The 25,705-nt window shown below is 36.3% G+C and overlaps 1 protein-coding gene across 1 annotated transcript in view; it reads left to right on the forward strand.

Moving 5' to 3' along the window:
• Positions 1-657: 657 nt before the first annotated feature.
• The window catches only part of LOC100728538 (aldehyde dehydrogenase 1A1), a 78,806-nt gene continuing 53,758 nt past the window's right edge, over positions 658-25,705 (forward strand). Inside the window, exon 1 of the mRNA XM_023566061.2 lies at positions 658-778. The gene's annotated coding sequence lies outside the window, so the exon portion shown is untranslated. The remainder of the gene's footprint in view (positions 779-25,705) is intronic.

The raw sequence follows: 25,705 nt of genomic DNA on the forward strand, positions 1-25,705 counted from the left end.
ATTATTCCATGGAAAAACCGTGAGATGAGGAGACCTGCTGTGTGACTCTGAACACATCACTGTTGCAGGGAGACACTTTACTTGTGGGATGGAAGTATTGATTGAATCGTATTCCAGTTCACAGAATCTCAGAGGGTACATTAAGTGATACATAGAGAATAATCTGAAACATAAACTACCACGAACAATAAGGTTCCAAAAAGACTGCATTATAAATTAAATATATTTGATGAGAGAAGATTGTTTTATTAGCAGATACATATTCAAGAGAAAGAGTTGGTAAAGATATCTCAGGAAAACCTTAAGACTTCTCATGTTAAGATTGAGTTGCTTACCAATTATTTTAAATATTTCAGCATACACATGGTTTGTGGGTGGATAACCTAACTGTATCCTACGTGCTAAAGCTGGTTATCATTTGAAGTGTTTTAATTAAGATTCTACTCCCCATGGGTAAGTAGAACATTTGAAAAGTTCTAATGAGCATGCTGTAATTTAAAAATAGTAATTCTGAGTGCAATGACCTCAAATACCAAAGACTTTTAGGATCCCTGTCTCTATCTGAAGTAGAATAGAGATGTTTGAAAACTTTTCCCCATTGTGATGGCATGAGAACCTAATGTCCCTGCATTAACATCCTTCCATGTGTCTCCCCTATTACAGGACTCCTAAGCTTCCCCTGACCCTCAAGAATAAGAAAGGATTTGCCTAATTATGACTAAATGATTAGCTGATGCCTCAAGTCTACTGTCACATGGGTCTGCAGTGGAGCTTTTAGGTGAGTACTGGTCACTTCCTAAAGGTTGGAGAGCTAGAATCATATAGTTTGAATAATTGGTTGTTTCAATATTTTGTGCATATTTAATAAGGAAGCTGTGTCTGCTAAACCGTATCTGAGATTCACTTTCATGTAGCGTTCTGCTTGGTGTGTTAGAGCAGAAACAGCTTAGTGACCTCTAACTGTGAGGAGAGAGGGAGAAAAGACCCGGAAATCAACCCAATAGCCTATTATGAGTGGGCAAACTGTTAGGAGTCATGATATCACAACCCACTTTTATTTGTAATAGCAACTTAAATGTGTCTTTCAAATGTACCAAACACCCACTATCAACTGCAGATACTCAGGAGACCCACACTCAGAGAGCCACAATGTATGCTGCTGCCCAAAGACCTCAAATAATAGATTTCTTGCTTCCTTTGGGGGTTACTTTTTCTTTTCAGTAATGAAAGTCATGTTCCCTATTTGGCTGGCTCTCTTTTCACTCTGGTTTTCAGGAAACCCTAAGTAAAGTCTACTGTTCAATTGTACTGCATGGTTTGATACAAATTGCTTTCATTTTATTTTTCTTTATTTATTTTTAAATTTCAAACAAATGTTTATATTATTATATTGTTATTTTATTTATTTGTATTCTGTGTTCTACCTTAAATTTTTGTTGTTTATTTATATAATTTAGATATACGTAATTATCACATTCATCACAGAGACTTGGTACCTGATCTGAATACATCTTCTTTCCTCTTTTTGTCCCATTCTCTTTCCCTCCAACCCCTCTTTTAAATTCTCTTTGTAAGCACAAAGAACAGAGATAGAAATACATTATTTATAACTAACATTTTAACAAAAACTTTAACAATACTGGAATAGAATTTGCAAAAAATGGTTATCTTTCCTGTATAAGCTTGTTTTTCCTAAATTATTGAGAATTGAAGAAATTAGTGAATAATATAAGCAATAGAACAGAAGTTGAAAAATCATTGTAACAACTTTTAATGAATAGTAAATATGCGAAGGTAGTGTGTACGTTTTAACTGTATGGTTTTGTTTTTCATTTTGGGGGGTTTTGTTGGTTTGTTTGTTTTAGTATTACTGGGGCTTCGAGTTAGGGCCTTGGCACTGGGGTACTTCCCAACCCCTTTTTTTATTTTATTTTTGATTTTGGTGACAAGGTCTCACTGAGTTACTAAGTTGCTCAGGCCAGGCTGGTACTCAAGGTCCTTTTGCTTCGGCCTCCCAGAGTGCTGGGGTTAGAGGAGGACACCACTGCATCCACTCATTCATGTACATTGATTGCTAATAAATGGATTCTGGAAACAATAACAATAGGTGGAAGTTTTCACGGGGCCTCTTTTATACAATGTGCTTAACAGTTGTGCATTTATGTAAAATGCACAACACAGAGATTTTTGGAATAAACCATTAGCTTTCCTATTCTGACTGCCCTGTCTTTCCATCTCCAAACCAACAATAAATGCAGAATCAAGTGAAAGATAAGGCTGAATGCCATTGCACACCTGGGATTTTCTCCGTAGATGCAAAGATTTCTTCTTGAACGAAGTCAGCAATACTCATGCCAACGGGTAAAGCCTGCAGTGGATCAGCTCTGCTTCTTCCATCCGGGGAACAGCAGCCTGGTTTGTCCTTTTGACGCTGATTTCCTTTGTACTCCACATCTTTGAGGCTTCAAACTAGGATTAATTTCTTAATCTTTATGCTGTAGTATTTATCATCTTTCTCATCAATCTAATTTGAGTTAATAAGAGTTGGTAACTACTTCTCAGCCTGTGTTACAGAAGAACAATTGAAGAGCGAGCATAGACACAATTATGCCATTTGATTGTCTGGAGTAGACAGAGGGCCAGTGGGGCTCCCCTTATTAAGTTAACATCTACCTGACTTCAAAATGCTTTAGTGATACAAACAGCTACAGGAGCCCCTGGGAACACTGAACTCCATTCCTCTTCCTCTTCCGTCCTCTGTACAAGCCAATTAATTCGAAGGTGATGGGAGAAAAGAAATGTTCTAGATGTCAAAATGACAAAGTTCATTACATGACTTACAGAATGAGAAGTCTGAGTGAATGAATTCTTGTTTTTACTTTTAACCCAAATCCCCTTTTTGTCATGTTTTGTCAAAACTTCTCTTCAGATCTATGTGGGTAAGGTTTATGCCTGAAAAATTTCTCCAGATAACTACCACAGTAGTTTGATAAACATGAGAATTAAGTAAATATAAAATTTTTGTGGATTCATCATGCCCAAAACACAGACATTCTGCCAGAGTGGTATGGTTTGATACCCCAACAACAAAATGCTTTTGAGTGTACATTTGTAAGATCAATATATGTTAAAAAGATAAGGGATAGCATTCTTCAAAATACATGTAGTTTAGATCTTTTCTGAACTTCAGAACACAATATACTATCTCCAAAAAAATACCAAAAGAGGAATGATATTTAACATAAATATATGTCTACTATATTTTAATGAACTCCAAGCTTTAATTTAATCGTTAAAAATTAAAAACTCTTAATCCTATAATCAAGATGAATGATCCATAAAAGTTTAGCAGATAGAGGGAATTGCTTTATTTCACATAGGTCCAATATCTCTTGTATAAGAAGAAAGATCTTAGAAGTCACTTCTTAAGAAAATCCTAATTGAAAATCCCTGGCAACCATTAGAACATGAATAAATGTAAAACAAATGAAAAAAAGATTTTAAGATAGCAAGATCAGGTGGTGGGTAACAAAATAAATGTCAGCTACTTAAGAAATTTACATCGAATAAGAAACTACTAATACTCTTTCAAAAGGGATATTAACGACTTATCTGAAATATGCCCCTCTCAGTGCCCTTTAGATTCCTAAAAGCATAGCTAAGTTGCTTTTCCTTTGCATTAAATAAAACATATGACATGAAAATGTTGTTTATTGTGAACCAAAAACAAGTTTTAATTCACCGCAGTGCAAAAATTACTACTCAAAGGTAGGCAGTATTTTCAGGAAAAAATTTTAAGGGAGAACTTTTCATTTTCCCCTTTGACTCACTTAGGTAACTTTACAAAAGTAATAACTTTAATAAATAAATTAGACTTAGAGGGTGCACTCTATTGTCACTAATTTTATGGCTTCTTTTGATCATGTAAGTTAAATCATAAAACATGATAAAATAGATTTTGGAAACCAAATGTCTGTGAAGTCTGTGGTTAGTCTGCTCTTACCCAACAAATGTTACATGTACTTTAAGATGAAATGACCAGGTCTATGGGGCTGCCTCGCAAGTATGGATTTTTAATTCTTATTTCCAAGAGTAAATGTTCCATCACCAAAGAGGAAATGCTTTCTGTTTCTTAGCTGTAAATCGAACAACATCTGCTTTGCTTAAGTCCTTGTAAAACTGTTAGGACACCAATAAAATCGAAGTGAAAGCCGAGAGAATAGTGAATCCTTTGGCAAAGGATGACGTAATGCCAGAATTCTCCCTGCATATGACAGAGGAAGACCAATAAGCTGCACCTGGAAGGAACATTCAGCTCTGTTCTGGGCCTGTGTTTATGATACTGCAGGTTGCAATCTGTCGTGCTGTTAGGAATATTCAGAGTAGCTAACTTACTCCTGCTGTCTTACCCGTGTCTGGCAGGTAGCTTACTTACATGTGTCTGGTAGGTAAAGCCACTTCCTTTGCACAGATGCAGGCATTTTCTGGGGCCACAGCCTCAGGAGTGGAGCAGGCCAGGGTCTCTATAATAGTCAGCAGAAGCCTTTCTATCCTGTAGTGATATTTGAGTATTATAAATTCAAGTTTCTTTTAAAAATTCATCTAATAGCAGCTCTGGACACTTTACTAACAATCAAAATGGTCTCACGGAGAAGGGAAAGCAGGATGATACTAGTTGATTCTAAAACCCTAATTTTTGGATGATTTTAATGGCTTTTCTCAAATGTTTGGCTACAGTATTCATAAATTGCAAATGTTGAGGTGCTTTAATTGTTACAATAGAGATCATCAGTGATTCAATATTTCCATCTAAAAATATCATGTGATCATTTTAGTGGCTATTAAAAAATTAAGACAGGTCAATTTTTAAAATTTCAGTAACAATTTTCAAACCAACATAAATAAATTATCATTAATATAATATTTAAAATATAAAATTAAATATTGCCTTTTTCCTTTTTAAATAATGATCATTTTTATAATTTATAGTAGATTTAAATCCAAAGACCAAACTTTTATCAAAAATACCTCATTCGTGCTTAGATGCATAAACTTTACAGTAGAGAAAATTCCACCAAGCATATTTAATATTTTAAATGTAAAATTAGAAGCCTTAGTCCTTCCATCATATTTTTCAGATTCCATGTATTTGGCAACACATCTAACTTGGCTACTATATTATACCCCACAGTGGGATTATACAGGTACTATAAATTTTCCAACTGTTTATTAATCAAGTGTGCTCTTGAGTTTTTAAAGCTATTAAATGAAAATTTTAATTAATGTATTAATTTATTTTAAGTGGATATTCTAATGATCATTATGTTTTCAGCTATAAAAATAATATTTCAACAAAGTATTACGTTGGTAGCAAAGATTTTTTAAAGTAGTGAATGTCTACCTTGTTGAAACATTAGTTCCTTTTATTTGCTTATTAACTTGTTCTGTTTGTGATGTATTTGTCATTCAATGACTTTTATGTTCAAAATATTTGCTGTTATGTTTTCTAACTCTACCTCCCCCCAAAACCAGATGTACTCATGAGTGGGGCTTTGGGGAGATGATTTGATCTTGGGTGCTTGTGATACTCATTGGTGCATTAGCCCAATGATGAGTGTAGAGCTTAAGGTGACATTAGGAGGCGAAGTCTGGTCTGAGGAGCTGTATCCTGGGGGCATGGCCTCAGGGGTTAGACAGTGTCTCCCTCCTCCTCCCTTGATCTCTCCCTCTACTTCTGGCAACATTGCCGTGAGCTCTCTACTCTGCCATGTCCCCTCTGTTGTACCACTCTGTCTTGGAGCCAGCCAAGTTTGCACGGGAGTCTCTACAAATTGTGAGCCAAACCAAACTTCTCCCTAGAACTGCAGTTGTCAGGAATTGTGTGTCAGTGAACAGGAAAGGCACTAAGACACTCTCATTCATAACTTTCCATTAAAATGTGAATAACTCAGATGTTGCCTCACTAAAAAATCTCCTATGCATATTCTGACTTGACTGAATTTGTGTTTTTAATTTCAGGGAAAGAAGGGAGAAAGTCACTTCATTTCTTTGTTAATAGAGTAACTTTTAATGCAGTAGGATTTGGAGAAAAAAATATGAATCATGTGTGAATGTTATGGCCTGCAGAATGAAATTATGAACACAATTCTGAATATTTTTACTCTCTCACTTACTTTCCGGGTCCCTAGAAGAGTAGAAGACTTGAAAATGTATATCAACCATTAAAAAAAAAAGTTTCAATATTTACTGAAAGCTGTAGTGCATATTTTTTACTTTTATTTCCTTCTCATATATTCTGGATAATGTTCACATTTGCAGATAAACCTTATTCTTGTGATCTGAAAAAAATTTAGAAATATTTTCTCTTATTATATACTACCTTTGCTGCCATTAAGTTACCAAAAAAACTGACTTTAATTAACTTTTCCTCGCCTAGTAAAGGAACAAATATCATTCAAATCCTGTATGTGCTTTTGCTTGACTGTACCATTTTATGTGAACAAATTTTTCATAAATTAAATATTTCACTAGTTATAATTTCATTTATTGAAATTACTTATACTTTATTGTTTTCTGAAACCATCTTCAAACAGCTTCCTTGTTTTTGAAACTTAGATGGATAAAAAAGACAAATTTTCTGCCATAGAAAATTATAAAAAATTTATTTGCCTTAGAGACCACGATGCTTTAAAAGCACATAATGAAAAAAAAATCACACTATGAGTGTTTCTTTTGTAGATGTTTTATATGAATTTCTCTATCCATGAAAAGGTATTTAGTGTACAGGAGAGTGGGAGGGATCATTAAAATTGACTTTTGTTTGAAAATTTATTTCAATAGGTGGACAACTTTGTGTCTGGACTTGGTGTGGACTAACTGATTTTGTGGATAAATGACATAGCTGATTCTAGGTCCACAAATTGTCCCCCCACTGAAAACTGCAGAGTGTTCATGTGCTTTGCCTCAGAGAAGGCAGATGGCCTTGTGATGTTCTTGCTCATGATATCCTCTGAAAGGGCAGGCATTGTCATAATTATTCAAGCAACGTAATTCATGCCATTGTAAATATTCTGAACCGTCTGGTAACTGTGAAGAGGCAGAAAATTGCTGTGACAAAGGATTATTCTATGCAGAAAATGTGGAGCTAATGACAAAAGCATGCAGCCCCATTTCTTTAAAAGAAAATAGCTTTTTACAAGATAGAGTCCATTACCAGAAGTCTGTTAATACCACTGACAATTTTTATATTGGTATTTTATTGTGTGCAATGCTGCTTGTAATAAGTAATACATTAGTTAAGGGCTAGAAAAACATTGTTTCACATTTACTTAATAACTATGGTTAGGATGGGTTTTGTTTTCTAAAATATATAAAAGGAATTTCATTTTTATATTCCTTATAAGTTCAGGTACTAATTAAATATTTTTCCTCTTTCAGTGTGCCTTCTAGAAAATGGTTTTCATAATTATATGATGCATATTTAACAACATGAATGTGAATATTTATATGAATCACAAAGAACATGTCAGTTCATGTTTAAATTTAAACTTACTGTGTTTAAAGCGCAAAAATTCTTTGTACTCTTTATTTAAAAACACATTTAACCTTGCTTGAAAGCTTTTACATTGCATACAAAGAAAGATCTTTAATTCCTACAAACAGCATAACTGGAGCTCAACTTTGCTCCTCTCCTTTCACGTATGATTTTGAAATTTTAAACTCCAGGACATAGCGTGGATGGGAAAGGATAGACACAGAGAATTTTACAGCACATTCTTCATTTTTCCCTAGACTATCCTGGCTTGTTTGTTTTGACAAGTAACTGTTCATATTCTACTTGCTTCTTTCTGAAACAAAATAAAAATGTTGGGAACTGGATCCAAATGAATGCTGCTTCTGTCCTTTTTGGATGTGATTCCCATAAAAACACACTGTTCCCACAACTTCACCCAGAGACTTCTGCCTTGCTGGCTCCTATGGGTCTTTTGTTTCCATCTCCAGTAAAAAGAAACAAATTAAGAGATGTAGGAATTTCTGTGTTTCTCAAAATATAACCCATATCAGAAGCCTTAGCAATGTCTCAGAACTTTTTGAGGAAACCAAATTCTTGGAGGCCATACCAACCTACTTAATTAGAGACACTGGGATGGAAAACAGAAGATCGTGTTTTAGCAAATCCTCCAAGGAAATCTGAGTCTGAGAACCACTATTATGTAGAAAGGAAGTACAAAATTGTACTAACTCAGAAGTAGAGGTAGAACCAGTCTAGAACTCGTGTCCTGCAACTGTTGGGTCAGATCCAATGACCCTACCAACTTCACATGTGTACATGTCAGATTTATTGGGGTGATTCTTTTCTTTAATTTTTTTTTATTGGTACCGGGGATTGAACTCACGACTGCCTGCTTGCAAGGCAGGTGCTTATGCCGCTGAGCTAAATCCACAGCCCCATATTGGGGTGATTCTTGAAACAGAAATTCTCCAGAACTTTGTTTTAAGTGAAGAAATGAAGGGCAGCATGAGTATTTGGATTTTAATAATGCAAAAAGTGAGTGAGAATATAATAAATACATAATAACTTTTATTAAATATTGCTTGGTTTTGAAGATCATTTTGGAAATCAAGTTTCTCTCATGAATTCAGTAACAAACTGTCAGTATCTAAAAGTGCCCAGTAAAGTCTTTGTGAGCAGCTTCAGTGCTTGCATTTGAGAAAATTCTCCTAGAGAAATGTGATGGACTGAACTGCACTGACATACTCCAACACCCATGAGTCTTGGTTCTTTGCAATCTAAAGCATTTTATTGCACTTTTTGTTAACTGTAAATTTGTGCATGCATATAGAACTATGGGCATAATCATGACTTTTAAAGTTTGTAGCCAAAATTTACTCTTTGACTCTCTACTCATAGAGAATGTCTTTTTTCTTTATTTGATTGTATTAAATTCTATGTGTTTTCATTTGACACTTTTAAAAGTCAATATGGTGGGCCCATTTAGGCAAAAAAAAAAGTCCTTGAGATCTGACAAAGTCCAGCTTTGGAGCAAAAAAAAAAAAAAAAAAAAAAAAAAAAAGAACCACCGTTTTTTGAAAATCAGTATTTCACAAGTGATCACAGGTTTGTGTGGTGGTTTTCAAAGGGAGACGGCACTGGATTCTTTTTATGGCCATCAGTAAATTTTAAATATTGTATGGGAGTGTACATCTAAAGCCACAGTTATCGAAAGAAACCATGTTGTCAAGGCTGGTTTTGTTTAACAAGTTTGATTTCCCTCCACATCAGATATCCTCTGTCTCTGGAGAGATTTTGTGTTAAATACAAAGCAGTTACCACCATTCAGGAGCTTACTGCCACACACAATCCAGGTAAAACACATGGGTATGGTGCAGCCAAGTGTGAGACTTGCTGCGCTCCGCGTGGAATCCCTTTTGGTCAGTAAGCTGATAGGCACAGTCAGAGGGATTAGGTGAATAGTGAAGGGAACGAAATGCTAGGCAGCGGGTGTAACTCTATCCTCCTCCAATGCAAGCAAGAGACAACATGTACCTGGCACATGCTGGAGTGAAGGGAGGTGCCTAAAAATGGAACCAAGTTACTTTTTATAGTCGTGCTCCTGCAAAAGTTTATACTGCACAGTAAAGTTAAATGGTTTCTTAATATAACCAATGAAACTACTGCCAGGGATTTTCTAAATCATTATATATCTTACTGCCCATACCTTTCTGGGAACACACATTATTTTTCCAAATTATGGTGATTAAAGAGTGTGTTCTTGCCTTCATAATTCTTTTTTAAATCTGTTCTGAATTCACTATTAAAAGGAGACAGCTTCCTACATTAACCCCCAGTACCATAGTACATGTTATTCATAGTTTTAGTCATTACGGGTTGAATAAACACACTGTATCATTTTCTAGGAATATGAGGCTGCCTAGACTCATTTCTGTAATAGCCATGTGGATGAAACAGACCTGTGGACACCCCAGTGGGATGAGTTCCAGACTGGACATCATTAGTTGTTGCAAGAGCCTTAAGGAATTGGGCTAACCCCAGATTTAAGGATTTGGAAAGGTTTCTTGGAATACAGTCCTATCAAGGCTGAGGTCTAGAAGTAAGAATTAACCAGACAAAGAGTGACAAGGATGATGGGTGCAAAAAGAAAGGAAAGTCATACAGAGCATCACAGGTAGAGAAAGCTGCATATTTGAATTCAGATGAGCAGGACGAGGAGCCTTGTTCAGGGAAATTCAGTACAATGATGAAGGTCGGCAGTTAGAGGCAAAGCTGTGGATGTGAGGCTGATGGAAAGCAACCCAGGATGGTGATGGCAAGCCTTCTAGAGACCCAGTGCCCAAGCTGCAAACCAAAACCCACCTACATACTTCCAAGTCCCAACACTATGTTAAACCTCAATACTGAGATTTTAGCATAGAAAAAGCAACTATTCTCCGATGCTCTGCTGCTGGGTGACTCGGCTTGCATGCCCTCCACACCACATGTGCCTGCTGCAGCGTGTGGGCCACAGGTTCCCACCACTGACCTCCGACACGAACACAAGCACTGCCGTGCTGAGGAGCTCGAATCTCATCATCTGGACAGCAGTGGGAGCCCCAAAGCGGGCTTTCACGTTGGCAGAGAGGCAGCACGCACTGTTCCTCAGAAGGTTTTGTCTCTGACTGTGCTAAAATGATAAGGAAAAGCAAACTGCTAGGTATTTATCTACTGCAGCACTTTCTACTTTTATCAATAATTCTAAACAATGTGAAAAATGCTCAACCGAAACCCAATAAATACATGAACAATATTATTTCAAACAATTTCTGCTTTTATTAGTTAGTCTAGAATGCGTATAGGAAAACAGTGACTCTCTTAGCAAATTTCTGTGTATCTCTTTGGCTTTTGCTCAGCTGTAAAAGTTGTCCTTAGGAAAGCAGGCACACAATAACATCCTGTCACCAAGTGTTCAGAAGTGGGGAAAGAACACTTCAAGGAAAACTTTTTTCTTAACTCTGAACTTTATCATCAAAATAATTTAACCCCAGTCATCATGTAATGGCAAGAAACTTTGATGTGGCTTCAGTGATGTACAGGAGAAAAATGTTTCATTATTAAGCAACTGCTCCTTATTATCATATGTGGCCACATATAGAAAAGCAGCCCTCCTCCCTACCTCTCTAAAAAAATGCTGTTTTTGATGTAGTGCCTAATTGCAAAAATATTTGTCTGCAGTTTTACTATGCAGGTTCCTCCTATGTAAAAAAAATCAACAGGTGGGCTGAGTCTTGACTTCAAATCATAGTTTGCTTCAGAGAAAACTGAAAGCTGTTTAACCTCCATTGCTTTTAACAAAGCAAGTAGGAGATTAACAATGTTGCCTGCAGACTGGCATGAGTATAGGGATCTGTTCATCTGTTCATATTGTACTACAAGCAAAAAGCTTTAGACAGTTATCCCTTAAACATTTGCATGTAAAGTCATTTAAATTTTTAAGGTCAAAAACTTCATGATAATGTTTAATTTTTCTCTCTGAATACATAGTTAAGAGCAGATTGTTATATTCTGTCATAAGTACATAAGAAACAGTTAAATTACACACAGAATTATTCTCAAAAAGCTCAAAAGAGGCTCATCTAACCCAAAGTGTTGTTATACAGTTGATCACACAGAAGGTTTAATAACCCCAATCCTGCTTGGTTCCAATCCACATTACTGAATTTTGGTGGGCTAGACCCAGGACCCTGACTCCTGACTTGAATCCCAGGACAGTATTCAGCACCTTACTCTGACCCAGCTGCTTAATTTTATTTTAGGATTTTCCAAGCTGGAGTTATCAATAGATTGCAAAAACAAATCACTGGCAATGATGTTACAGGATATGCAAATCATTAAACACAACACCTCACATCAAAGGAGCAAAGGACAAAAATATGAGCATCTCAAGAGATGCAGAAAAAGCACTTGCTAATTTTCAACATCCTTCCACACTAAAAACTTTCAGCAAATGAGGAATTGAAAGAATACACCTTGTCACAACAAGGGTCACACACCATAAACACACAACCAACATTATACTGAATGAAGGCAAAGCTGCTCCTGAAAGATCAGGAAGAAGACAAAGGTGTGTGTTTCCCCCACTCTTGATCAATAGAATATCAGAAGTCTTAGCCAGAAATACAAGGAAAGAGAAGGAAATGAAGACACTCACATAAGAAGAAGGAAATCTAATTATCCCCCATTTGGAGGTAACATGACTTTTCATGTAGAAAAAAACTAAAAATTTCATCCAAAACAAAGAAAAGAAAAAGCTACAGGATTCAAGAACTCATATCAGTTTTATACGCTAACAATGAACTTACTGAGAAAAAAAAATCAAGAAAGTAATTACAGTCACCAAGATATGATGAATAGATTCATGGGTTCCTAGGAAATATACTTGGGTTTATTATTCCTTCTATTTGCTTTCCACTGTCAACTGTTAGCAATATTTCACAAATGCACCTGAAGTTTATGTAAAAGTCTGTGCTCCCTAGTAGATACATAAGCTCAAATTAACTTTTGGGGGAAGAGATTTGAGATAAATTATTAATCATGCCTATCTTGTTACAATTATTAATCCTTGATTGTTGAATTAACCTGGTAATCCTATGATAATATTAACCAAAGTTGTCATTTAAGCTACTTTTCACCCAAAGAGGTCTAAATTAGAGTTGACTCATTTTTCCTCTCAAGAATTTATGTACTTTTTGTATGTTTATTGTCTTTTAAATCAAATTTAGGTGGAGACAGTTCACAATAAGGTCACAAAGAGCAGTTTGTGTTATGGCTCTCTAAAAGGCAGAGCAGGGTGTAAAGGACCTAACACCTCAGAGGAACCTGGAGGAAGGATATACACAGGCTGCTCCTAGGTAGGAGCACCATGAAGTGAGTGGGGGGCGAAGAATTAAAAAGCATGTGATTCTGAGTCTGGGTTATCCCAGAAAGATGACAGTAGTGATGACATTTCTCTTCTCTGAGTAAGACTGTAGGATCTCTGGACTCAAATGCTCTTGAGGTGACCGCCAGGTCTGAAAAACTTCCTGGTTTTTCTGGGAGTGCCCAACAGATGACAGAACCAAGTCCTTTCTTTAAAGGCTCCTTCCTAGGAAGGATTTGTGCTGTTTCTCTCATAAACACCTATTCTTAGGAAGTTTGTCTTCTTGAAATCATTTTTTCAGAGATAATTAAGATTGACAGCTTTCATTATTTCCGACAAATACTTCTAGAGTAAATGTATGTGGAATACATTCATCATGTCGTATTAAACTCAACAAATAGGGACAGTGCCATGTGTCATATTATAATTAAGCACAGCTGAAGAAAAGTTAAAGAAGCAATACGGATCCCCACTCCATGCAGTGTACCCTTGTGCATTCTATGCTACTGCATTTTATTTTTTAAAACGTTGCTCTCAATCCACTACAGTAATATAATTTTTTGGATAATTAATTTGAATTGCTATTTAATGTTTCAATTGAGAGTGCTGCTTCAAGCAATATCAAAGTGTTGCATGCATACACAAGTATTCCAAAATGAAACTCACTATTCTGTGAATAGAAAAGAAATCTATGCCTTCACTCTAGCACATATATACTGTTTTCCCCATTAATAATACTTTTTTAATTTTTTAAAAAAATGTAGCCCTTGTTAAGAATGTGGGTTTTATGCTACAAATAACAGGAAGTTATCAAAGAATTTCAAGCAAAAAAATGGGGTGATTTTTTTTCAGAAGATCACTCTGCCTCCACTGTAGAAAGTGGCTCAGAGGAGTTGGGGATGCTGGCTCAGAATCTTGGCTCCTCCCTGGTCAGCAGTCCAGGGTCCATACAGCTTCTCCTCACAGCCTGGCCTGCACGGTCAGGAACCAGTTTGGGGGGTGAGAACTTTGAGATGATGTGGTCTCCACTTCCGTAAAGGTCTGACCTGGGAAACACAGAAAGGAAGGAAAAGAAGCTGGGGGATTATCCCTGTTTTGTGGGGCTGGAGCTTACAAACTTCACCATAAAAAGCCCACTTGCGTGTTAGTTATGCCTGCTTTGCTATCCACAGTTGTGGTATTTAGTCATTGGATTATTGTTCACTCAATTTGTAAGTAACAATTATGATATAAAATAATAATTATGATGATACATTCATGGATTAGAGAAATGTGGTTAATTTCTGGCCCAGAAGTACACCATGTGTTTTTTGAATTAGTTTCCCTTTTGCTTTCCACATAAATTCCCTAAAATACAACTTGGCTTAGTTGTGTTGAGAGGAATTTATAGCGTCAGGGAAATCAAAAGAACTCTTTCGCCTACCACCAGCCCCAGGAACAGCTTGAGAAAACAAATATACAGGCACCTCATTCAAAGTGGACTTCTTTATGGAAACTCAGCTTCCAGTGATAAATCTCTGAAGGCTCTGGTTTTTGTTTTAAAGTATTAGCATTCTCTTGATCCTTAGTTATAATCTTTTAACATGTCTTTTCAAAACATGTTAGGCTAACTATTAAGGAAATAGTTCATTTATCATGAAAAAGGAAGATGTCACTCTCCCTGATTCATAAATAATATACTCCCCACATATTTAAGCTATCAGCAAGTGACATTGGTAATCACTGAAATGGATGTACAAAATATGAAGGGACATCAGATAAAGATCTGAGCAGTGACATACAACAGGAGCAGGGTTATTCAAAGCACACTTTCTACCAAACTCCAGCACACAGAGAACTCTTTCTGTGAGAAACGGGGTTCCGTAGAACATCAAAGAGTGGACACTCCAGATGGTATCAAGAAATCTAGTGGTTAAGGAGCCAAAACCAGGGATTAAAATCTTCTTTTAGGTGAACCCAGGAAATGAAGCACAGAAACACGGGCAGTAAATATTTCTGTTGGAGTGAGAAGAAAAACAAAATGCAGAGGATAAGAATGCAGTAGTCTGTAGTTCAAAGTGGAAGAAAACATAGTGCCCAAAAAACACAGCACAGTGATGTGTATTTGACACCTGTGACTGTTTATATCACCGAGACCGAATGGCTGATTATTTCCCAGGCATTTCTGAAATTATAAAATCAGTATAAAAGAATATAAAGTGCTAAGTAAGAATCAAGTTTATTTCCACACATCTTTCAATCACTCTGGTGCATTTATTTCTACAGACAGACTGGGTTCAATATCAAGCCATTAATAAGCTGCTACCTGGCCCAGATAACCTATATTTGGTATTTTTCTAGGTTATTTGTGTTACTAATGATTTTTTTCTTTACTAATGCTTTATCGTGCAAAATAAAACAGAAAAACTAGATGATTTTTAAGGCACTTTCCAACTGTAAGCCCTTCTATCTTTAGAAATAATAAGCCTACTTGTTTGAGATACAAGTGCTTAAGAAAAAGAAAACCTTTCTTTTTCTCTCAGTAGAAGAGAACACATGTAAACAATGAAATTTTGGGTATATACTACCACTTTCATGAATTCTATGCATCTCTGAATACCATCTTAATGCCTAATATATAATATATTTAACAAAAGCTGCAAATGGCCATGCAATTTCATACAACATCCTTGGCAATGGTCATATCTTTAATCTGGGTGTATAGTTTTCTCTGGATTTATTCTATAATTATTTTGACCTATAATTTCTTGCACAATGAGTCAGCATTTCTTAAAGCTGACACAAGTGATAAAATATTTTTCACACTTCCTGTTATGTAATCCTTATACAAATACAATCTATGGTTTTATCTTTTCCCATGACATTCTCATAACCTTGTACCTCTTATGGCTCAAAACCCCTTTATGTATGAGCTTTGTGAGCAGGGCACACACCTTATGTATACACTGTAAGTCTTACTTCTATTTGGTTGCTGTGTTGATATTCACAAGGGCATATTTGTGGTAGGTGTTGCTATTTGCACCAAAACTTGAATTCATCTGGACATACAATCACCAAAACCTAGTAAACACGAGTGGATAACACGTGACCCTATGGTCCTATGCGTGCTTCATGGCCTCCTGTGATTCTAAACTCTTATTTTCTATTCTTAGTGAAGAGAACCACTGCTAACTTAAGGAACCAGGGTAGATTAAAGGCACCTTTGTTCTGAGGAAGAAACCACATGGTAAAATATTTCTGAGTGTGCTTGATAGTAATAGCTTGAGTCTTGTGAAAATAATTGTCTTCTGTTCTCTAATAACTATCTTGTGGATATTAATAAGAGAGAAACATCTTGGAAGAGATTAGAATGTCATTTCGAAGATATTATTTCAAGAACACATAATACCATAATACCTTAGTTTATCTAAAATGTGTGAGTCTTAAAGCAACCGTTCTCATACAACTAATAGAAATATAGAGTCCTGGATGGAGGCCAAGAGATCTAAGTCCTAGAAGGAAATGCTTGTAATATATTGCATTATTCAGGTCTCTAATCTCTTGGATTGTTATGTAACATTTTGCCACACTGTTTGAAAATGCTTCTAAACCACAGAATGTCTTCAGCATTGCAAATAAATTACTTTGCCAATCTGTGTCTGCCACCCTGTTGAGCCACATAGTTAGATGAAAAGTGATTTTTGTTTTCAGGAGCTAGATTCATTTGGTTGGAAATGAAAACTTTCCAGGTTTCCAGAAATATTTTAGAAAACCTTTAGCACAAAGGCCTAGTATCTTCCCTCATACACATATTCAACTAACCAACACATATTGGTACAGGCATTTTAGGAGCAGAACACTGTATAGGACCAATAGTAATTAAAAGTGGTTCTTGTCCTCTAATTGCTCACAAAGTCCAGGAGAAGAAACAGACACATAGTCATAATTACCAAATGGTATGATTAAGATTATGGGCAAGATTTCCAGGTCAAAGTTAAAGGAAGTCTATGTGAGGATGAAAAGAAAGACAGAATCCTGATGGCGGAATCTGTTCTAAATCCAGCTTTGTCTGAAACCAGCTTTCTTTCTACTGCAAGTCTTTGATTAAATTAAGTCTTCCTATTTTATTTTGTTTTGCTGGCATCCTTTGAGTAGGGTTCCTGTGCTTGTAGTCCAAAGTGTTCTTACTAGTCTGAAGAGTAAAACTCCAGTAAGAATCTAAACTGAAGCCAAGGGTCAGTGGTACATATCTGTAATCCTGGTACTCGGGGAGGCTGAGGCAAGAGAACATTAATTCTAAGCCCAGTGTAGCACTGGAAAAGAAGGAGGAAGAGAAAAGAAAGGAAAAGGCCTAAGAACTGTACTAAAAGGAGCTACAGTAACTTGGGTGATTACACTGCATTTAAAGAAGAAAGGGTATATCCAAATCAAGATTGAAAGTGGAGAGGGAGACAGAAGAATCATGACAATACTTATAAGATGCCCCATCTTAGCACCTTGGCAAGAAAAGTAGGCACCTTCTTAAAGATTATGAGTGGAAGGAGAAGGGTACACTTTAATTTGAGTCCAAGGAAGCATTTAGGGATTAATGTGCCCCGCTGGAAAACCAAGGGGAATAGGCAGAGACCACATGTGCAGCTCCCCTCAAGCACTCTCAGAGCTGGTTCCAAGACTGCTGTAGATAGTTATGTGGCCCTTGCTACTCCTTCTTTGCAAAGCTGGGCATGGCCAGATGTAAGAGGTCACTCCAGCTCTGTGCCCACCGCAGGGTGCAGGTGACTCACCACTGCTGGGAATGGGATAGAGACCCAGACTCTTAGCTTCGGAACCTCTCACTGTGGGTGACTGAGTAGCAATCCAGTCTGCAGCAATGTCAGTGGTTGCAGAGAGGTGACATCTTCCCTGTGCCAGGGTGCAGCCAGAGGAAGGCTCCACTGCCTCTACTCAAATGCTCTCAGCTAATCTAAGGCGATTTGGCTCTCATGATGGAATGAAAATGAGAGGCTAAGCAGAGTTTAAGTGGACAATGGTTCTGAAAAAAAGATCAGATTATTTATTGCCTGGTCTAACTTCTTCAAATCTGCATGCAGACACCAGAGTCTTAGTATGAAGGAGGTGAGAGGGGAACACACGTGCACACGAAACAGACCTGGGGACACAAGTAGCCTCACAACAACTTAGCAAATTTAAACAGGTTAGCCAAAGTTTTGGAAGGGAAAAATAGTGATGCTAACTAATGGCTTTTTAGAATTCTCTAACCCAGGTGAGCTCGCTGGAGATCCTGGTTCTTAACGGTAATGTGAGGGTTTACTTTGTTCAGACTCTGGGTGAACCATGGTCCAGGAAGTAATAAACTACTAGCTGTGCATCTAATAGATTCTGTGGTCTGTCCTAAAAGCTATGTGCTTCTCTTTACATTGATCTGAAAAATTTCAAAAATAATCATGGAACAGTCCGTCAAGCATACTACATTTGGTACAAAGCTGGCTGTGATAAACTGTTCCTCTAACTGTTGAAAGAATCAACAAGAGTATGTGAGGGGGTTGAATTAAGAGAGAGATACCAAGATAAAAGCCACAAATATTACAAAGGGTGACAAGTCACAAAAATAGGGACTAAATTGAGTTGGAACAAGAGAAAAGATTAGGAAGACAGGAAGTATCTGACTATCACTGTGACACCTCCAAACCACAGTATGTTTATCTGTACAGTGGAAGAGACTGCACCTTCCACTTAGAGACATAAAACATTTAGAGAAGGATCATGCTCTTAGCAGCCAGAAATGTCAACCGCAATGTCACTGTTTTTGTGGTGGTTGACATCATTCTTTGAAAGTGCGGTTTTGAATGATGAACAATATTCCAATGACTGCAAATGCTAATAGTGTAGAATGCTAGATTGATGGACAAGAATGACCCACTACTGGATACTCCATTGTTACGTATCCAAATGTCACAGGGTTTAATACAGAGTCACTGAGCGAGATTGTGTTCCTAAACCAGAAGCCTAAAAGTGTCAGGAGGCACCAAGACTTTTTGACCTGGGTCTGTAGATAGAAGCAATGATTTTATTTACCCAATTTTATGAATTTCTCATTTAGTTCCTTAGAAGGAGAAGTTTGGCAACTTCTTACTGTATCATAACTGGCAAAGATAATTTTTTCCCGGCACATTATCAAGGACTACCTATATACTGAAGCACACAAGAAACATGTCTAATAAAGTCACTTTTTGGATTACTCATAGTGGTGAGAATAAAGACAGTTACATAATGCCAACTTCAGTTCCTCTGAAGTGGTATCCTGGAGTTGAGTGACAAGGAAAACATAATGCACAATTCAGTGAAGCCAAGTGGGATGTATACACACTGTTTCTTGAAATTCAAAGCAACTGTTGGCATAAGTTATGCACAAGATTTTCAGATTGGAGGAATGACATTTTAAGTCCTAATTTCATATTTGACAAAAACAAATCTCATGGAAACCCAACTAGTTAATTTTAAATAAACTTTCTAGAGTCCTTCCAGGTCTTTGAACTACTGAAGTCTATTTCCTTGGAGAAATAGTTTCGATCACCCACTGATAATTTCAGTAGATTACATGTGTTTGTGGAGTTGATGATCCATGAATTTGAGAACCTGTTCTTCATACAATACTATGAGGCAAAGAAATGTCCCATTTCTGTTAGACTAAGAAAGCTGTGTCCTAAAAGAAGCATTTCCTGATGGTTGGTTTAGAGGGTGCCTTTGAAATCAGGGTCCAGAATGCACCATGATACTATCGCTTGACAGAAACTATTTCCTATGTTCACACACCATTTGTTTTCAAAATGTCAAATTTGCATGCTAAATTACTGCTCTGTGCTTTAAAACTAGTGTGACTTGAGAGAGAGAAACAGATTCCTGATTTCTCAGACTATTCTCCAAACCCTTTTTAAAACCAATGTAACTACTTGCTGATGATTTTGGATTACTACCTACTTTTGTTTTCTGCCTTTGAGAGAGAGGGATGTGAGTGAAATCATCTCTTATCCTTCAGAAAACGATTCGACATAACAACAAAAACATACAACAGTTGCCCGTTTAGACTATTTTTGAAGTGCTATCCAATAATGCTAATCATTATTTATGTTGTCCTGACATCTAAGAATTGCAACAAAAACAATAGGATGTGGAAGCAAAACATTTAAAAAGTTGTGAAATGCATATTCCCCCAGGGCATCCACTGCTAGTGCAGTCTGAAAATAATAAAACTGTGCTTCTCAGGCTTTTATTATCCATGGTGTTGCAAGGTCTGCAGTTCTCATCAAAGAATTGTCCCACAGCTGGAGTGAGCCCTGGGTTGTCACACATGGTCATAGCAGAGCTTGTCTCTGCTTCTCCTTTATATTTTAAAAATAATCTACTGAGGTGAAATGCAAGCAAGCAATGGTCTTTTGTGTATTCACAATGTGGCACAACCACCACTTTCATCCAGCTCCAAAACATTTCCATCCAAAGTAAAACTCTTTATTCACTAAATGTTTTGACTCCATTCCTACTCTCCCTCACTGTTAGCTACCACCAATCTGTACCATTTCTCATCTCTTTCTCTTTCTTGATCCTCTGCTTTTAGTGAAAGTTTTCATCAATGCTTTTGCTGTCCATAAACTCATCTGGCAGCATTTCTCTGTGCTGTCATGTACAGCTTCATAGAGTCGATACCAGAGCAATACTCTTTCTTGGAGGTCACTAAGCTGCTATGTTATCTCCCTGGTCACCCTATCTCCTGGGCATTGCTATGGTCCTTACAACTCTGCTTTCATCAGTGATGCACAGCAGTGTTCAAATATACCACCAGTAATGTATTTTATAGGTTTAATAAAACTCCTCAGTCACTGTCAGGAAGAGACCATGTCTTTCTCATCTCTTATATTTCTCTTCATCATATGGGTAAAAGATAAAGCAAATACTCCTTGAATTTCCTTGTCAATGTGGAAAGGACTAATTAGGCAAATTTCTTTAATTGATTTCAGCCAACTTTATCCATATCATTATGATCAGAGAACATGTTTGGGAGGAGACACTAGATCAGAAGCAAATTCCAAATATAATCGATCAGTTGTAATCAGAATCAGCTCTTATCTCCAGCAACCAAAGCATTGTTAGAAATTCAATGCCATTTTGATGCTGATATCTTCAATTATTATTACTCCTAATCCCTCCCTTAAAAGTTCTCTTCATAAAGTAATGCATAATTATCTCCAGACACATAAAAATATTTGCATATCAGAGAATTTTTAGTTTGAATTTATGCTCAAAGTTGGACTCTAAATGTGAACATAAAACTTCATATCTGCACCATAACAAACTGAGATAATTTTGTAATTTTAAAAATTAAATTGAAAAGGAATGTCTATAAAAAGGAAAATCTGGGAAGGAATAGACATATCAAGAAACAAGTTTCAATACTCATGCACCCATGAATGTTATGGTTTGTGACTTAATGTCCCTTCGAAGCCTCTTACGGTCGTTGAGTTTGTTCAGTGGTGTCTGAATCTGGAGTGTGTGATCGATTTGCAGTGCCATGAGGGCTGAAGGATGCTGGGATTAAGGGTAGTTGGTTGCTGGATCAGTCCACTGATTGGATTGGCATTGCCCTAATCCCAGCAGTTGAGATACAATATAAAAAAGGCAGAAAGATGTTAAATCCCCTTGCTTGGTTTTGATATCTTATGCTACCATGAACTGTTTCTGCTCCATGATGCCCTTCTGCCAAGACATATCAGCTTGGACCCAATCAGTTATGGACTGAAACTTCTACTACCTGTGACCTACATGAACCTTTCTTCTTTTAGCTTTGAGTAAAGGGTATTTTGCCTCAACAGTGAGAGAAATATAACTAAGATAGCATATAAGTAATAAACAAAAAACTATAATGTAAAAGAATAAAATATTGATTATTATTCCTAAGAAGAACCTTTATAAAAACATGTAGAAAATAAAAATGTACAAATTATAAAAATTAAACGTTTTATGAATCAAGTAAATTTTTAAACATGATTGGGCTCTTTTCTGATTGAATCAGTAAGTTCAATTTCACTCAGAACAGCAGACCAGATTACATGAGAACTCTCTACCAAAACACAACTCAAAATGTAAGCTAAAGACATCATGTGTGTTAGGGATTGCATACTTCTTCCAACAAGGAGGGAAGAAAAACCTCCAGAAGTCAGAAGAACAAGAATGAAATAAAAATGGTATACAAGCATCGAAGAAGCTGTGTTGCAGTTTACAACTCAGAATGGTAGGTGGCCCAGAGCATGCAGAGAAGCAGAAGGGAGCTCTGGTAAAGCTCTTCCTTGGGTCCCAGTCTCTTACTGGCATTCACAGTGGCTGTGGAAGACACAGAGGTGCAGCACCAGGAGGTTTGCTGCAGCGAACACACATTCTTTGGAAGAAGGTAGCATTGTCACAGGTTTGTGATTAATTCTGCAAACAAAGTTTTCATTTAAATGCCCAGCAAGTTACATCGAGCAGAGTTAGCAGAAAACAGAATCATTATGAACTAACAGACAGTATAAAAAGAATTGGTTGAAATTGTCAGACAAAGACTTGATCATGTCTATATACAAAACAGAAGAGCAAAAATGTCAGAAGAGACCTGGGAGCCAAACAAGAATACTGGAGAGATAATTCTTGAGCTATAAATGATTTACATCAAGAAACCACTGAGTAAATATTTCAATGGAAAGTGTGCAGAATGGAAAGAAACATGGAAAATTAGTAAGTATAGAAGAAAACTTTCTTTTCTTTTTTTTTTTTTTTTTGGCTTTTTCATTTTTATCGGTACCAGGGATCAAACTCACGACTGCCTGCTTGCAAGGCAGGTGCTTATGCCGCTGAGCTAAATCCCCAGCCCCCGAAGAAAACTTTCATAATAAGCCATGGACAATACAACAAAGAAAAGATGAATGATTAAAAATAGAAACACCTAATAAGACAACAGCAACAAAATGTAGAAAAATTTTCCTCTAAAGAACAGTCTTTGGATGGACAGTCCATGGTACAATAGAAACAAAGGGAAGAGGATGTCAGTGAGATTATATATATATATATATATATATATATATATATATAATTTAAAACATCTACAGCAAAGCAAGAAAGTAGATTCTACTTCCAGCTAAGTTTAAATTTAAAAAATATATTTGCCTTCCAGCCTGTAAGTTAGCTTTCGGCTACTATAACAAAATATTTGAGATAGTATAAAAAGAGAACTTACTTGATTCAAAGTCTTGGAAGTTTCCACTTTGTCTCCTGTGTCTAAGCCTGTGGTAAAGCAGTAGATCACGGCGAGTATAAGTGGCCGCGCACACTGCCTACCTCACGGTACAGGGAAGGGAAAGGGACACAGGGAGTGGAAGAGACAGTCCTCTTCTGAGGCACATTCCCAAGGACCTAACATCTCCCATACCTCTTAAAATTTCCATCACCACCTAATACTGCCAGCCTGGAGACTGAACTTTCAACACACAGATCTACAAGCAAGGCTATAAAAATCAACTCTGCAAATTCCTCCAATAAATTAAAGAGAAAAGAATACTTCAAACTTATTCTACAAAGACAGTACTACTTTGAGTTATAGGGCTTTCTCAAAAAGGAAGGAAATAGAGGGAGAGAAGGAGGGGTAAGGGATGAAAAAAAAAAAAAAAAAAAAAAAGGAATCGCAACGTGCTGTGTTCATGGACCAACCCCACACAAGGAATGCAAACATTATGCATTGCAAACATGTACCATAAAAAAGGAAGGCAATTAAGAGATGAGTGGAGGAAGGAGAGAGGGAAACAGGATGAAAAATGGAATTAAGATGTAGTATAAACATGTACAAACTTCCCACATAGAATATAAATGTTGTTGACTATAAACATGTACAAAAAAAAAAAAAAAAAAACTGGACACAATTGTAGACCAGGATCTTTCTGAAACAAGATGAAAGCATTCTTAACAAATTATTAGAAATCAAACCCCAAAAGTATTTAAAAGAATACCACTTTATGACCGAGTGGGATTTATCCCTGAAATAGAAATTTGGTTCAACTTTTGAAAAGCAGTCAGTGCAATTCACTTTATGATTTTTTCAATGCATAAAGCCAAACTGTGTAAAATTCACTGTTCACTTTTAAATAAAATTTATAAAGAACCTCTTGGCAGAGTAGGAATAAAAATATCTTCCCCTTGATAAGAGGCACCCAGAAAAACATACAACCAGCATTTAAATAAGGAAAGAGTAAAGGCTTTTTTCCTATGGTCTGTAACAAGACAGGGATATTTACTTTCGCTAATCTTCCTCAAAATTGTATTGAAGATTCTAGACAATGTGATCAGGTACTTAAAAGAAATAAAAAAGCATGCAGATTAGAAGGGAAATAATAAAAGAGTATCTACGTGCTGGTGATGTACTTAGCCATGTAGAAGATCAGAAGGAGGTTTGGCGAGGTGTCAGGCTACAGGACCAACGTACAAAAATTGTTGCATTTTACATACGAGTAAGAAAGAATATGAAATTGAAATTAAAAGTGCCACTTATAATAGCAAAAAGTATGAAATATTTAGAAGGAAATATTGAAAAAGGGCAGGTATATGACTTACACAAAATACTGAGGACAACTTCCTTAAATGCCAACATTGCCACTTCTGAGTTCATATCCAGAGGAAATGGGGATACCAAGACTTGTCCGCCACTTTCTGCTCCATGATTCCCAGCAGCAAGTGAGAGAAACAGCGTAAGTGGCCGTCAACATCTGGACAGATAGAGAATGTAAGGGCCATGCATACAATAGGATATTACTCAGTATCTGAGAAGGGGAAATCTTGCCATTTGCAACAACATGGAAAATCTGGAAGACATAGTATAAAGTAAAATAAGCCAGACACAGAAAGATAAATACTGTACAATCTCACTTATATATAGAATCTAAACACATTGAACTCATAAACTCGGAGAGCAGAAGTTGGATATCAGGGGATGGCAAGAGGAGAAAGGGGAAAAATTGATCAAATTGTACAAAGATTTAGTTATGTAGGATGAGTAAGTCCTGAGAACTAATGTAAAACTAGGTGATCGTAGTTGATAACAATATTTCATATACTTAATATTTACTGTTATTTGTCAGTGTTCTTACCAAAAAATAAAACAATGTATGAGAGCAATTGCTATAACAACTACAACAGCTGAAGTAAAGTGAATCTGGTGTAGAAAACACAGTATTTGGTGATCTTAATATGCAGTCAAACACTTAAATATATATTTAGCAGCAATAACTAGCACTCTGAGAGTGATATAAAGGTAATTTAAAGTATGTTAAGGCATTTGGATAAGCAAAGCATTAATTAACTTTGGACTTTGATGAGTGGAAAACTACATATAACTTCTGGAGTAACTATTAAAATAGTAACAAAGACAACATATAATTGTCAGAATAATAGAACAAAAAGTTAAAATCATAACTATATGAGAAATATATATATATATATACTAATTAGTTTCTCTGTAGTAATTCCACAATGAATATGTTTATTGAAACATAATGTACACCTTAAAAACACACATTTTTTCAAATATTCCCTAATTAATCTGGAAAAAATCAAATAGTCAAAAATCAATTATCATACTCAGACCAAATATTAAAAAATACAAAAATATATTACTGAGAAAAATTATGGGACAAATAAATGGGATTATATATATATCCCTTGTTCATGTAGATGTATATGAGCATATATAAGTGGATTATGCTTACATTTTGTGCTTACAGATTGTCATATATATATAT

This window comes from Cavia porcellus, unplaced genomic scaffold (genome assembly GCF_034190915.1).
Source record: "Cavia porcellus strain 051 isolate PalLab524CR breed Dunkin Hartley unplaced genomic scaffold, mCavPor4.1 scaffold_1, whole genome shotgun sequence".
Taxonomy (NCBI): Eukaryota; Metazoa; Chordata; class Mammalia; order Rodentia; family Caviidae; genus Cavia; species Cavia porcellus.